General features: G+C 43.2%; 1 protein-coding gene across 3 annotated transcripts in view; it reads right to left on the reverse strand.

Annotated features, from left to right (window-relative positions):
- TAS2R1 (taste 2 receptor member 1) overlaps nucleotides 1-14,375 on the reverse strand; it is a 276,485-nt gene extending 262,110 nt beyond the window's left edge. The window contains exons 1-2 of one of the 3 annotated variants that reach the window (XR_008955561.1): nucleotides 14,016-14,315; nucleotides 13,144-13,245 (exon numbers count right to left, since the gene is read on the reverse strand). The gene's annotated coding sequence lies outside the window, so the exon portion shown is untranslated. Of the gene's footprint in view, nucleotides 1-13,143; nucleotides 13,246-14,015 lie in introns of all 3 variants that reach the window. The other 2 variants (XR_010112174.1, XR_008955562.1) reach the window with 2 other exon arrangements.
- Nucleotides 14,376-14,963: the final 588 nt, after the last annotated feature.

Raw genomic sequence — 14,963 nt, forward strand, 5'->3', positions numbered from 1 at the left:
CTCACTGTTTTTTATTGGTGGCGGGGGGTAACCAGATTTGCATGTTTGCATTTTCAGATAGTGCTTCTGACTTTATTGTGTGGAGCAGATTGTGCTGGGGCAACAGCGATGTAACCAGACATCAGGAGGCTGCCAAAGGCCCCTCATGTGAGAGGTCATGGAGCCTCACAGGACTGGGTCAGGAGGGGCAGAGTCTGAAAGAAGTGGATACCAAGTCATCAGAGCTGGGGTGGGGATCCAACCCAGGCTGACGAAGCAAGAGGGCCAACAAGGACTCCGTGGTATCAGAGCTGAAACCAGAATAGCCATGACATGACATTTGTGATGATATGCAAGCTGGGAGAAAGACCAGGCTTGGTGGGGAGCATGAGTGGCTTTCTGGCAGCAGAGTGGAAGGTATATTGAGATACCAAGTAAACTGTCGGGTGGGCTGATTCACACGGAAGTCAGAGAGCGGTCGGGGCTAAAGATATAAATCTACAAGACAACTGGGTTTAAGGAGTAATGAAGCTGTGGGTGTGAGTGGGATCCCCTCAGGATAAAATATAGGGTAAAAAGAAAAAGGGACTCAGGATCCAGCCTTCAGAAGAAATCCCACAGTTTTCATGAACAAGTTGAGTTGGAGACACCTGCAGAGAAGCTAGAAAAGGCAAGGTAAAAAGAAACCAGAACCTTTGTGTTCTCTCAAAAAGGCCGCCTACGTTAGGGTTAAGAGCATAAAACTTCTGACATTCTATAATCCTCAATTCAAATACTTCGTCAATATGTCCACCCATGACCTCACCCTTTCCTGCTCTAACACTTAACCCTGATATTCCCCCTAGAACCTACTCCTGCCTAGCCCTTCCTCCTCCGCCTCACATCTCAGGGTCTTGCAGCTTCTGTAGGTCCCCTATCTGTTCTCACTTTGTAATCATTATTATCTTTTCTCTTCCCCAGCTTTCCAACCCCATTATATATATCACTGTAGGGCTCATGCTGCCATCCTAAAGTAACAAAGACTATTACACAGTATCCTTAAAAACATAATTTTACAGTCTGATTTGTTCTCTTAAAAGGGACATAAAAGAGTATTTGAAATCAGCAAGACTGAAGCTCTACAAAGACTGATATTTTAAACATGTAATTGTCCATGTAAACTAATCATTTTTAGTGGGCCTCACTTTACATTATTTGTTTCCTTCTGTCAATTCAATATTTAAATGACTGACTAGTGAAATTGCTTGACCCTGTTTTTAAGGGCCACTGTGACCTACTTATAACCACGTGTCAACTTTAACACCGGATTCCAAAAACAAGGCACAATGTGAGATGAAATGATAATCAAAGTGGATTACTGGAGGTTTGCTTGGAATCCTGGTCTTCCATATGGACATCGTTTTTTGGGGACAGCATCTGGGGCTTCCTTCTGCTACCACAACCATCCTCAAAGTATAGTCTGGAGACCTCAGTAGGTGCCCATGGCCTTTTTAAGGGTCCACAAATTCAAACCTAATAACATGAAGTCATTATGTGGCTTTTAAAATCTCATTCTCTCTCTAGTCTACCTCAGAGTTTTGATACAGTATCAAAGAAGAATATTCATAATTATCTAAAAAGAAAGCAAACATTAAAATACATGCCCATTTTCCAGCCACACATCTGGAAAACAGCAAATCACAACAGACTGAATACAGAAGCAGATGTAAGCAGGCAGCCGTCTTCTATTAAGCAGGACGTTAAAGAGCTATGCAAAAATGTAAAACAATGCCAATCTCTCATTTCATGTTCTTTCATTTTGGGAAAAAACATTTTTCATAAAAAGATATTGTTCATTAGCATGTAATAGATGTACTCCTTTTGTCTTTAGTGAATTATTAAATACTTTTTACATTTAATTCCTAACATGGTAAGTATCTGCCACATAACTCACATAAGCAGAGCTCTTTGGGGCCAGGAGACACATGAGTACTTTGGATCCCATGCACAGAGTGTGGGTTCCAAAGGTGGCTGGGGGAGGGGTCAGCATTGGCCCTCCCTCTGCTAAGCCTGCTTGCCCACAAAGTGTACCTACTTCTAGGTGGCTGCTATGACCCCAGAATCCAAAAAGTAAATTGAGCAAAAGCCCCCAGCCCACAGTGTTTCCTCTGCCCATATAACATGCCTCTCATTCTCTGCAGATGGAAGCCCAGAGAACAGATATTAGACCAGGACTCGTATTACACCCAGTACCCATCAGGGCAGTTGGACAGTGGCTAGAATATTAAAGAACTTCTGTACCCCAAGCCACCAAAGCACTTCATGACCACTCCAGCTCCTGCCCAACAACTCACAATCATACTTGACCCCTTCTGCAAATAAAAGGGATAGAGCTTGGCAGGCTGATCCCAGTGCATCCTACCTAACCACCTCTAGCTTCCCCAGGACCCCATGGGCTGGCCCAAGCCCTCCCCTCCCTCATAGCCCACCTTAGGTTCTGCTCTTGTTCTTATATATTTAAAGTTTCACCCTTCCCCATCAGAACCCACATGGGCCCCAACACACACACCCCAACCCTCTCCCTTTATTCCTCTCCCCACAATCCCTTTGACCCAGGAGGGGCAGATTTGGGGGGTTTTATTTCTTTACTTTCTATCCTCTTCCTAATGTAGAGCAGCCAGCCTCTTGCCTAGATATCAAAGCAGAAGGGCCATCCTTGCAGGCTGCAGAAGACATTCTGATCTGAGTACGCTGGGCTCAGTCTTTGAAATGCCACATGAATTTCAGATCTACTCTTCTTCCCACGCCATAGCCTAACAACTTTATTACTAGTTTCTCAAGCTTTGTAGAACTCTTGCCCCCAAAAGTTCCTGGGGGTTATCATGTTTTTCTTCCCATTCCTTCCTTTCCAATTACATCATTTTAAGGCCAGTGATTATTAGACTTTGCCTCACCTTAGAATTTCCCAGGGAACTTCAGGTGTCTAGTTGAGCTGGTGTCCAGGTTGAGCCCTGAACCAACTACATGACAACGTCAGGATGGGACCCAGGGTTCAAGAGTGTTTCATGCTCTCTGGAGATGCCACTATGCTGCCAAGACTGAGAACCAGTTATCTAGGCTGGATATTTAGGCATGTCTTCTTGATTCCCTGCACTTGGCCCCCTCCACTGACCCATATTTAGAATTGTCTGGAGAAAAGCGCCTCTTATGCTCATTCTTTCCATTGGAACTTCCCCTCCCTGGATGAATGGGCTGATAGAAGAAGCAGGCTATGAGTCAAGTAAAAGAGTATTACACTCAAAACAAACAAAAAAACAAAAAAGCAGCCCTTCTTCAAGAGACACAAGCCCATTTCTATTCCCTTATCTTTTCACAGACCAAGTATCCCTGCATTCATTTGCCCTTGTGGTCACTCTCAGGAGAGTGCAGGGCAGATCTGACCACTGATCATGCACCAGACAAAGCCACATGTCCCACAAAAGAACCCCTGGAAGCTTTATAAACTACCAATGACTGCACCGCTACCAAAACCAAGTCACTCCAGCTTTCTGGGATAGGGTCCTGGCAGCAATATTTTTAAGGTTCCCCCAATAATTCTTACATGCAACCAGAGAGAAGGGCTCAGGGAATCTTTGCAGGTCCAGCCTTCTTCCTTCTTCTTCTACAAATATCTGGGTGATGTCTTGGTTGCCCCAGCTTTTTTTTTTTTTTTTTTTGGAGACAGAGTCTCAGATGCCCAGGCTGGAGTGCAGTGGTGTGATCTTGGCTCAGTGCAACCTCCACCTCCCGTGGCCGGGCTTTCTAGTCCATTTTTTCTTTTGTCCATTATCTTGTATATCACCTGGGCCACCTGTGCTTCTGTCCAAGAGTCTTTCAGTCTGTTCTGCCTCATTCCAAAGCCCAGCCCAGACTCCTATCTCCGACTTCTTCGCTCAGATGGTTGTTGGTCTTAAATGAGAAGTACCTAGAGCCCAAGGGATGACAGCACTCATTCAACTGTGTTTTCTAATTGGGCTGGTCAAACGGTCCACTTCAAAATTTTTTTTAAGTTAGTAAATGCCTTTTTTACTGAAAAAGTAATACATACTTGTAATAAAAAAAAATTCCAACAGCAAAAGTGTATTACAACAACGTAATCTCCTTCTACTTCAGTTCCCTATCCCCCCTCTCCCCCCAGAGGGAAGGACTTCTATGCAAATACCTTTTCACTTTTGTACATCTATCCTGAGGGGCTGGTCTACTTTGCAGAAACAACATAGATTCCTGTGATCTGTCTACTGAATAAGACTCTGTGGGAGGAAAAAGGAGGAAGGTCCCATGAATCTACCTTTAAAGACTGCTCAGGTGGTCAAAGATTGGATGGATGTGAGAACTGCTGCCAACACACAGTACCTAACATGGCCTTTAGGCTTTTAGGGAACTTGGAAATATGATAAAACGTGAATATATGTTGACCCTACAAAAGTTCATCTGTTAAAGTCCTAACCCCCAGTACCTCAGAATGTAACTGTGTTTGGACATGAGGTCTTTAAAGAGGTAATTAAGTTAAAATGAGGTCTTTCCCATGGACCCTAATCCAATCTGATTTGTGTCCTTTTAAGAGGAGGAAATTGGCCAGACATGGTAGCTCACACCTGTAATCCCTGTATTTTGGGAAGCCGAGGCGGGTGGATCACTTGAGGTCAGTAGTTTGAGACCAGCCTGGCCAACATGATGAAACCCCGTCTCTACTAAAAATACAAAAAATTAGCCAGCCGTGGTGGTGTGTGCCTGTAATCCCAGCTACTCGGGAGGCTGAGGCAGGAGAATCGCTTGAACCTGGGAAGTGGAGGTTGCAGTGAGCCAAGATCACGCCATTGTACTCTAGCCTGGGTAACAGAGTGAGACTCTGTCTCGAAATCAAAAAAAACAAACAAACAAACAAACAAAAACAGAAGAGGAAATTTGGACATACAAACAGAGGCAGCAGGGAGACACACACACACACACACACAGAGGAAATACCGTGGGAGGACATGGCGAGAGGCCAGCCATCTGCAAACCCTGGAGGAAGGCCTCAGAAAAAACCAAACCTGCAGACACCTTGATCTTGGACTTCCAGCTTCCAGAACTACGTGAAAATAAATTGCTGTTATTTAAGCCATCCAGTCTGCAGTAATTTGTTATGACAGCGCTAGCAAACTAATACAGTAAGTTAGTTCTATCCTGGTCACCTAGATATGCTAAGGCAGGCTATAAACAGATTTATAGACATTGGAGACTCCTAAAATGAGGTCATCAGCCCCAAGGCCATGGGGCCCCTTTGCAGGTGAAACCACTTCACAGCAGGTTTCTTTGTGTGGTTCAGTTGGTAAATTTTTGGCCAAGATACAAAGCAAAGGTTGCCTTATACCAACTTCTACCCAGCATAGTGAGAATGAGGTTTTCAGGCTTTCTGGATGAGGTTTAGCATTTCTCTAAAATTTAAAACATGAATGCCAGAAAGTGGTACACATACACATCTAACATAACTGGAGAAGACCATGTGGTGGTAGGGAGGCTTCCTGATGAACAAGTATGGCTGCAACTGACAAAGAACTGTCTGAGTAGCCCAGTGCAGCAAGTTCAGCTCACTCCCTACCTTATACCAAGGCCCTTGGCTTTCTCATGCCTAAGCACATGTCACTGCGTGTGTGTGAAGGGGGGTGATGGGGGAGAAGGAAGGGATTAAGGCACCATGGCTTCTGCAGAAGAGCTGGGACTGCAAAACCAGTGCCTTCTGATGGAAAGCCAACATATGAGAAGGAGACACCTGGTTTCTTCCTGCTTTGAAAGTGGACGCGGCTTTGATCAATAAGCTATTATAAATATGATGCACAGTTGTGAGAGAAAATAACTTCTGTTTCAGAGGAAATGGCACAGATGAAGGGACCGCCATTGCCTTTGAAAGTCAATACCACCCCCTGTAGTGATGTAGCAGCCGCAGCCATATGCAATCACTGTGGCTGAGCCGGGCAGCAGGCAGTCTGCTGATTACTGGAATAGCGCTGCCTCAAAAAGCCTGCAGAGGCGAGGCTTCCTTTTGAATCAGTGCAATGGTCAACTGAGAGGTCTTTCTTTTTCTTTTCTTATCCTTTTCTGCCTAAACTCTAGAAGTAGACAATAACCATCAGAGATCTGTTCTGTTACAAATCCAATATATGCAGTCTGCCCTTCTGGGCACTCTATCAACAGATCTGCCCCAGCCCACCAATCTTAAATCGCACTGTCTACAATGCTCTCAAAAATATTTTATCACAGACAGTGCAATATTCTGTGTGTGCCTTTCCACTGAAATTATAATTCTAGAGGCATCAGTTGCCCTAATAAGAAACAGAGAGTCCAGCTGTAATCTGATGGAATTACAGTCAAGAAGCCATTGCTTTGTAAAACTGATATGAACACATCTGAATTTCAACCTCCAACCTGTACTGTGATTATTAGCACATCCAGGGTTAGGGATGGGTCTTTATTGGTGAAAACAGTGGCCTCTAAAATTTCTATGATGAATGTTATAACTAGCTTCTCAGTGTGAAATTAAAGCTATCCAAGATATGGGTATTGGTGAAAATATTTTAGAGCTACCCCAACCCTTATTCAAGGTATATGGATCCTGAGAGACCTGTTAGCTTCCCCGCCTCCCCAAGCAACTTGGGTCTAGCCACCAAGGTGAGAGGTTTCTGCCTATCAAAGGGTGACCACAAAACACAGAGAACTGGGACTTCATGAATCTTACAGAACTGGTTGGATTATCTCTCGTGTCTTTTGCTAATAGTATTTGTTTAGTAAATGTCCATATGGGTAGCAGAATTTGGTTTGGGACTGGCTTTCTTTAAACTGGCATTTGAGGTTACAGGAGAATGGCTAAACCTCAGCCACCTTTCATTTTTTGGAGGCTACATTTTATACCAAAAAGAACCTAATTGGCTTAGGTCAGTTTAGAAAACGTATCCATCATTATTCTCCAGACGGGCTGAAGCTCTGTGAGCCTTGTCTCTGTTACTTGTCCTCCCTTCTCTAACCGCTGACCCAAACCGCCGACCCAAATTCTAGACCTCCCTCAGGGTTCAGCCACTTGAAGATCATTTCCACTTGAAGAACACTTTCTATGGAAAGTATTCCTCACCTAATGGCTTTACTTTGTGCCCCGAAAACAAGGGCTAAAGAAATCACGCTAGACTTTATCCACTTTGCCATGCCTATTTGGCAATGTTGTTTAGGTCTTAGCACTTCATGCCTATATTCTAAGTTCTTTCAAGGCAAGGACCTCATTTGCCACACTAGTTAATTATTTTGTATCTCCCCAAGCAATAAGTCCGATCCCATGAACACAGCAGGACTTGCTAAATGCACCCACTGCTTCTGCATCTACTGTGTGCATGACAACTTTGGGGCTAAGAAGGGAGACAACAGTTTGGCTCTGATCCCCAAGAAGTCATCCAGGAGAAGAGAATGAATGTCGATGGTTCAGAGAGGCAAGTCTCTTAGCCTCTGCACTCAAGCATTTTACCATGAAAACATCTGTGTTATGTAATTTCTAGGGCACCAGGAAAAATGGCTACTTACCCAGAAGACTAAGGATGATCTTAATTTTTCCTCCAGCTAATTATTTAAAGGGATGTAACATGAGGTTTTCTTAAAACAAAACAAAACAAAACAAAACAAAACAAAATAACAGCTAGATATGGCTGGGCACGGTGGCTCATGCCTATAATCCCAGCACTTTGGGAGGCCAAGGTGGGTGGATCACAAGGTTAGTAGTTCCAGACCAGCCTGGCCAATATGGTGAAACCTCGTCTCTACTAAAAATACAAAAATTAGCTGGGCGTGGTGGCGCATGCCTGTAATCCCAGCTACTCGGGAGTCTGAGGCAGGAGAATCACTTGAACCCAGGAGGGAGAGGTTGCAGTGAGCCGAGATCACGCCGCTGCACTCCAGTCTGGGTGACAGAGCAAGACTCCATCTCAAAAAACAAAAAACAAACAAAAAAAACCTAGATTTGCAACTGGTGTGTTCAAGTTAACAATCCACTACTGTGTGTGTAACTTTAGGCTAACCACACGTCTATACCCAGAACTTAGGCACTGGCTGTTTTTGACTTCAATAACTTTCCTGAAATGACAAAGTAGGCATGTATTATATCTTTGCCTAAAGACAACTTTTATGAGATCATACATTCCCATTCTTGGGAGGGTGCTTTCTTTTTTCTTCTTGCTGAATTAACATTTGAAAGAAGAAGTCATTTGGTTTTATTAAGCATGATTCTTCTACTTTGGTAGACTAAGCAGTTCAAAATGTACGAGGAAGATGATGAAAGCAACTAAACAATTCATCTGAAGAGAAAGATAAAATTACTAAGAGCCTGCAGATTAAAGAACATATTTTCTGTTTTAGATTGATATATAAACACAACACTTAAAGAGGAAACATGAGCCAAGGACACATCTTCAATATAGTCCCTCAAATTTTAACTTTAATTAATCTTCTGAATTTCATAACAATGTATTTTCTAATGACACGGGGACTCACTTCGGAATTCTAAGTAAGACTGTTACTGTTCCCAACGCATCCTTGTGTTCCTAATGACTAAGCTTTAAACTATTAATACATATCTTAGGTTAATTAAGTGGGCTAATTTTCCTTGCCTAATAATTGTTTACCATAATCTGACACTGTTTAAGCTCCAAAATAACCATCTTTGAAAAATATACATCCTTAAGTGTATCTCCTCCTATTATCAGTGGGGAAAATGTGACAGTAAATTACTGAGTAGGAAGTACAGAATTCACAAATACAAAGGGGCCCAGATTTTAAAGTACTTCCAATTTTATGGCACAATAATCTAATCTTATCCTCACAAAGCCTCCTCATCTCCAGGCTCCAAGATCGAGGAAATTCTTTAAGAGAGAGGGACAAGGTAGAAGCCATGTGTACGTGGTTTTGAGACCTTCCCTAAGCTAGGCCTATTCCTGCTGGTCTCTAGTTATGAGAAAGAACACTGAGGCCTCTCGCACATGGCTTTGCCACCACCAGATGGCACATCACCATGAAAGCAGGTTGCAGACAGAATTCTGCCACAGAAATCAATGTTTCTTGGCAAGCAGGCATGAAACAATCTGTTCCTAGAAACTCTGCAAGGTCCCAGGTCTTGGCCACTTAGAAACTCCTCAAGTCCCTTGCATGATCAGGACACAGAATTCCCAATTAAGAGGCAGGAAGCAAAACAACAGAGAGTCCTAGATGAAGGGCAATACTCTAAAGGAGAACATGTAGCCGCTGGGCCCTCCAGATTCCTGCACCCCTGTCCACAGACAGGCAGAGGGGCCTGGACAGGGATTAACCAACCCACAATATTCCAACGATCATGCGCACCACCCATTTCTTTCAATAAAATTTATCTGCAATAATCCTCATGCTAATTAACAATTATCTAGTGCAGACATTTACAGATGGAGGTCGTTGAAGACAGGAAGTGGACATGGAACTGCGAATTCTTGTTGGCTATCTTTAAAATGCTAACCGTGCCTACCATTGGAATGTGTATTTCTCTTTTGGACACTATAAATGCCAACTAACCACCCTTAGGACATAGAGTGAAACTAGCCCACACATATAAATATTTTACACCATCTATACTAAAATATTTTAGAGGAAAATTATAGACAGACAACAGTATGAGCTTAAGGGTGGAGTCGGCACTCAGGATGTATGACCAGCAGAGGAGTTCAGAGGGACAGGAGTGACCACTGTCTTCATTTCTCCATTCCACTCTCTCTTATACAGCCCAAGTTTTCTGAAATAGTATACCAAGGGGAACTTCTTTCCCTCTCAATTTGAACACAAGACAGCAAAATAACTAAAGGTGGCCGAGTGTGGTAGCTCATACCTATAATCCCAGCACTTTGGGAAGCTGAGGTGGGCAGATCACCTGAGGTCAGGAGTTCAAGACCAGCCTGACCAATATGGTGAAACCCCATCTCTACTAAAAATACAAAAATTAGCTGGGTGTGATGGCAGGTGCCTGTAATCCCAGCTACTCGGGAGGCTGAGGCAGAAGAATTGCTTGAACCCGGGAGGTGGAGGTTGCAATAAGCCCAGATCGCGCCACTGCACTCCAGCCTGGGCAACAGAGCAAGACTCTGTCTAAAAAAAAAAAAAAAAAAAAAAAATAGCTAAAGGTGAAAATTTCAAATAAGCAGCCTCTCACAAGGAGACAAAAACTAGACTCTATGTAAATAGATATGAAAACAGTGCCCTCTTTAAAGTGCTTTTTTTCCCCCTGCTTAATGGTCTAGAAAAGACACATAATTGCCTTATAATCTTACAGAACCTCTATTTGAGCAACAAAGTTGAGATGTCCCAATGGAGTCCAGCTGGTGATTACATCACTAGAAGGTGGTTCCCAGCCTGTGGTCCAGTCCCCAAATGAATCCATCGATTTGGTTGTTCCCAGTTTTTTTCTATTACAAATAAAGCTGAATCATACAAGATTTGGAGTGAAGATAAGTTTCCATTTCTCTAAGATAAATGCCCAAAAGTGCATTCGCTTGGTCATATGGTAAGGAAATGTTTAGTTTTATAAGGGCAGTCATGCAAGACAGAAGTAGGCAGAATTCAGAGAAGCAGAATTGTATACTGGGTACAGATATGTTCTCTCTCTGAAACTAAATGTCTTAGTTTTATACACAAGCTTCACAACTTACCACCCATCAGATCCTCACTGATCAAATGGAGATTATAATGATAATGAGGCCATTTCAATAGCATCATGGTGATGATTTGATTAGTTAATTCATGACATGTTCTTAGAACCACCTCTGACAAACACTATCCTTTCCACAGATGTTAGCTACTAAAATTTGCATGATTTCAGCCACCAGTAAGATTTAATATTTTACCCTATATTCATTAACTTACTGAATTTCTTCTCTTATGGATTAAATGTTCATGCTTGAAAATACAAGAAAAGATTTCATTTTGTTTCAGTATCAAATGCAGCACTGCATTCAAGAAAGCTTAAACACAGAAACATCCCGCCAGTGGGGCAGAGTACAGTCGATTTATACAAGCCAGAGTTATATGTTTCATTATGTATAGGATATCACTCTATAGTCTAAGATACACTTGCTCAAATGTTTTTTTTTTTTTTTTTTTTTTAGACGGAGTCTGGCTCTGTCGCCCAGGCTGGAGTGCAGTGGCGTGATCTCGGCTCACTGCAAGCTCTGCGTCCCGGGTTCATGCCATTCTCCTGCCTCAGCCTCCCGAGCAGCTGGGACTACAGGCACCGGCCACCATGCCCGGCTAATTTTTTTTTGTATTTTTAGTAGAGACGGGGTTTCACCGTGTTAGCCAGGATGGTCTCGATCTCCTGACCTCGTGATCCGCCCGCCTCGGCCTCCTGCTCAAACAGATTTAATTTGCGTGGGGAAGAATAATGCTGGTTGCATTCAGCCGCAACAGAGCAGTTGATCAGGAACATACCCTGTCTGAGAAGCGTGTCTCTGTTTGCACTAGTCGTCCTCGGAGGACACAATACCTTGACTCAGATTCGCAGCTGCTTTGCTTTGTACCCTTCACTCACTCAGTAAATAGGTACTAGTGCCTCCCATTAGGGCCCTGGGTTGGACCCTGAGAAGACCGCAGAGAAGGGTAGGCATCTCTCCAGGAGCTTTGATCCTGAACTTGACTTAAACACCAGAACAAATGGCTGTGAAAGGTGGCAAACAGCTCAATACAAATGAATGTCACAGTCTAGAGATGATGTAGCAGCAGAAAAAAGGAATTGCTAGAGATTGTGGGAGACAAAATAAAGATGAAACAAGACTTCTTACAGAAAGCGACTCTGGTGAGACTCTAAGCTACCAGAGAACCTGTTTGGGCTGAGAGAAAACCATCAGCCTAGAAAAGAGGGCATGGCCAAAGGTTTAGGTATGCACTGGGGCGTTCATTCTTCTGGAAAACAATGTGGCCAGAGGGGACAGTAGAAGCCAGGAAACAATAAGAAAAAAATATTGAAAGAATTGTAGTCTGAATGTAGAAGCTCTGGAATACTGACTGAGTTTACACTTTGCTCTGGGTATAATAGGGGCCTTTGAAAGCTGTGTAAAAGGAAGCGTACATCATAAGCAGGGTATTTTAGGGGATAAATCTTCCTGCAGTAAGAAGAATGAATTGGAAGGGGAAAAGACAGAAAGTAAGGCACTCTGTGGGAAAATAATTTCAACTGCGCAAGCAAGAAGCGATGTGGATCCAGGCCGGAGACAAGCAAGAAGACTGGAAGTCAGATTGTTCTATTTATTTTCTGGAGAAAAAGAAAGCACACCTATGCTAGAAAAATAGCTTCGGCAAATGCCCCATATAATAAATTGTCCTTCACTTATTCCACCCACGTGTTTTTGCTTTAACTAACCACGAATAGCTGCTTCAGCACCAGCCTGTGTATCATCCTCCCACGTCCAGCCTAGCAGGACTGAACTGAAAGGATCTCAGAGTAGTGGACTCGCTGGACGGCAAGATGCTACTCCTGTTAATCTTCCATTACTCTTTGATGTTACCTCTGTCCCCCAGATATCACGGGCAAAGCATGCCAAGATATTACAGTTGACACCTGGGGTAAGCCAGTCTTTCATCCCCTATTATAGCTGTATAGCTCTTAAACATAGTGTGTCATTGAATACCATGCTCTACTATTTAGCCTTATTAAAGACCTGTGAGATTATAAAATCTTTATTACAAATTTCTTATTCATACATTTATAATTTAACAGTATGCTATTGAGGCATACATGAACTGAGTGGGTCAACTACCACACTGTGGACATGTTCTAGAATGTTACTGTGCTTTTGGTTCTTCCCAGAGGGCTGCTGTCTCCCCAGATCCTGGAAGCAGAATCCCTGTAGAGCACATAACACCCCCAAATTTAACCCAGCCATGGCTGTCATTTGGCTGGCCAGCAACCCATGAGATAATTTCTTCTAAAATTTGGCTTTCAATTTCTGGTCCAGCATATAAGGAGCTTGGAAGTCACCACTCCACCTTAACAACAAGTCAAAAGCTAAACAAATGGAAACATCAAAAATTCTTCTTAGATCAGAGAGGCGAGGTCACAGGGCAAACTTTTGCCCCACAAATTGGAGAGACAGGCAGATACTAAAAATCACAATTTACTGGAGCAGAAATCCATGAGCAGAAGCCTCTTTGGAAAGTCACGCTGGGGTAGGAAAATCTGAACCGTAATTGACAGTTGCTATAAACTCAGCGTGGACAGGTCTGAAAGTTAAAAACTATAGGTCAATACAGTGATCAGTCCCCACCTCCCCATACCCCTCACCATCTTTGAAAATTTTAATCTCATGGAGCTCAACCAGGTTCTCACAGTGGCTATCGGAGAAAAATTCACTCGTGTCTTCAGCAGGTAGAAGGGAAAAGTAACCATTTTGAAATATATCATATAATTCTTTTTTTAAAAAAAATGTGTGAGTATGTGGTAAGTGTATATATTTCTGGTGTACATGAGATGTTTTGATACAGGCATGCAATGTGAAATAAGCACATCATGAATAATGGGTTATCCATCCCCTCAAGCATTTATCCTTTGAGTTACAAACAATCCAAGTATACTCAGGTTATTTTAAAATGTACAGTTGAGTTACTATTGACTATAGTCACCTTGTTCTGCTATCAAACAGTAGGTATTATTCATCCATTTTTTTGTACACATTAACCATCCCCACCTCTACAAGTAAGTGAAAAAACCTACAAGTAAGTGAGAACATGTGATGTTTGTCTTTCTGTGCCTAGCTTATTTCATTTAACATAATGATCTCCAGTTTCATCCATGTTGTTCTTTCTTTTTTCCAATAGGTTTTGGGGAACAGGTGGTGCTTGGTTACATGGATAAGTTTTCCGTGGTGATTTCTGAGATTCTGGTGCAGCCATCACCTAAGCAGTGTACACTGTACCCAATGTGTAGTCTTTTAACCCAACCCTCACCCACCCTTTCCCCCAAGTCCCCAAAGTCCATTGTATCATTTTTATACCTTTGTGTTCTCATAGCTTAGCTCCTACTGATGAGTGAGAACATACGATGTTTGGTTTTCCATTTCTGAGTTACTTCACTTAGAATACTGGTCTAGCCACCCAGCAGACCTACCAGGCTCTGGGCTGGTACTGGAGAATGTCTGCAAGGAGTCCTGTGATGTGATCCATCTTCAGGTCTCTCAGCTGTGGATACCAGCACCTGCTCTGGTGGAGGGGAGTTAAGTGGACTCTGCGAGGGTCATTGGTTATATTTTTGTTAAGTGTGCTGGTTTTGTGTTGTTTGGCCTCCAGCCAGACTCTCCTTGGGTGAGGCTTGCTGCAGCTGCCATGACAGATGGGAGTATGGTTCCTAGGCCAACGGAGTTGTGTTCCCAAGGGGATTATGGCTGCCTCTGTTGTGTCACACAAGTTGCCAGGGAAGTGGAGGAAAGCCAGCAACCATAGGCCTCACTCAGTTCCTGTGCAGCCCAGAGCCGGAGAGACCAGTCTCACTCTCACCATGCTCCACAAACAGCACTGAGTTTATTTCCAGGCAGCAAGTGAGCAGGCCTGAGAACCTGCCCCAGGCTACAAGCCTCCCAGCTGATAAAGCAAGCAGACTCACAGTTCCTCAGCTGTCCCACAGAACCTGCAATGGCAATCCACCTCCTTCAAAGGGTCTGTGGATTCTCTCAGCTTTTCTGGTACATTCTTGCAGTAGTTCCTGGAGTAAAAGTTCATTATGTGGGTCTCCACATCCTGCTCTGTCCATCTGAGTGGGAACTGCAAGTTAGTCCTGCCTCCTAGCCACCATTTTCCCCCAGAAAATATCCCTGTTGCTCTTTTTAACAAGCTCTGACTGCAAGATAAAGTATTTTACCAAAGCCTGATCTTCTGGGGATGTATCAGAGCCTAATTGACCTGATGGAAGGAAAATACCCCCAATCAAGCTAGCTCTAGCCTTCCAT

This window comes from Pan paniscus, chromosome 4 (assembly GCF_029289425.2).
Source record: "Pan paniscus chromosome 4, NHGRI_mPanPan1-v2.0_pri, whole genome shotgun sequence".
Classification (NCBI taxonomy): Eukaryota; Metazoa; Chordata; class Mammalia; order Primates; family Hominidae; genus Pan; species Pan paniscus.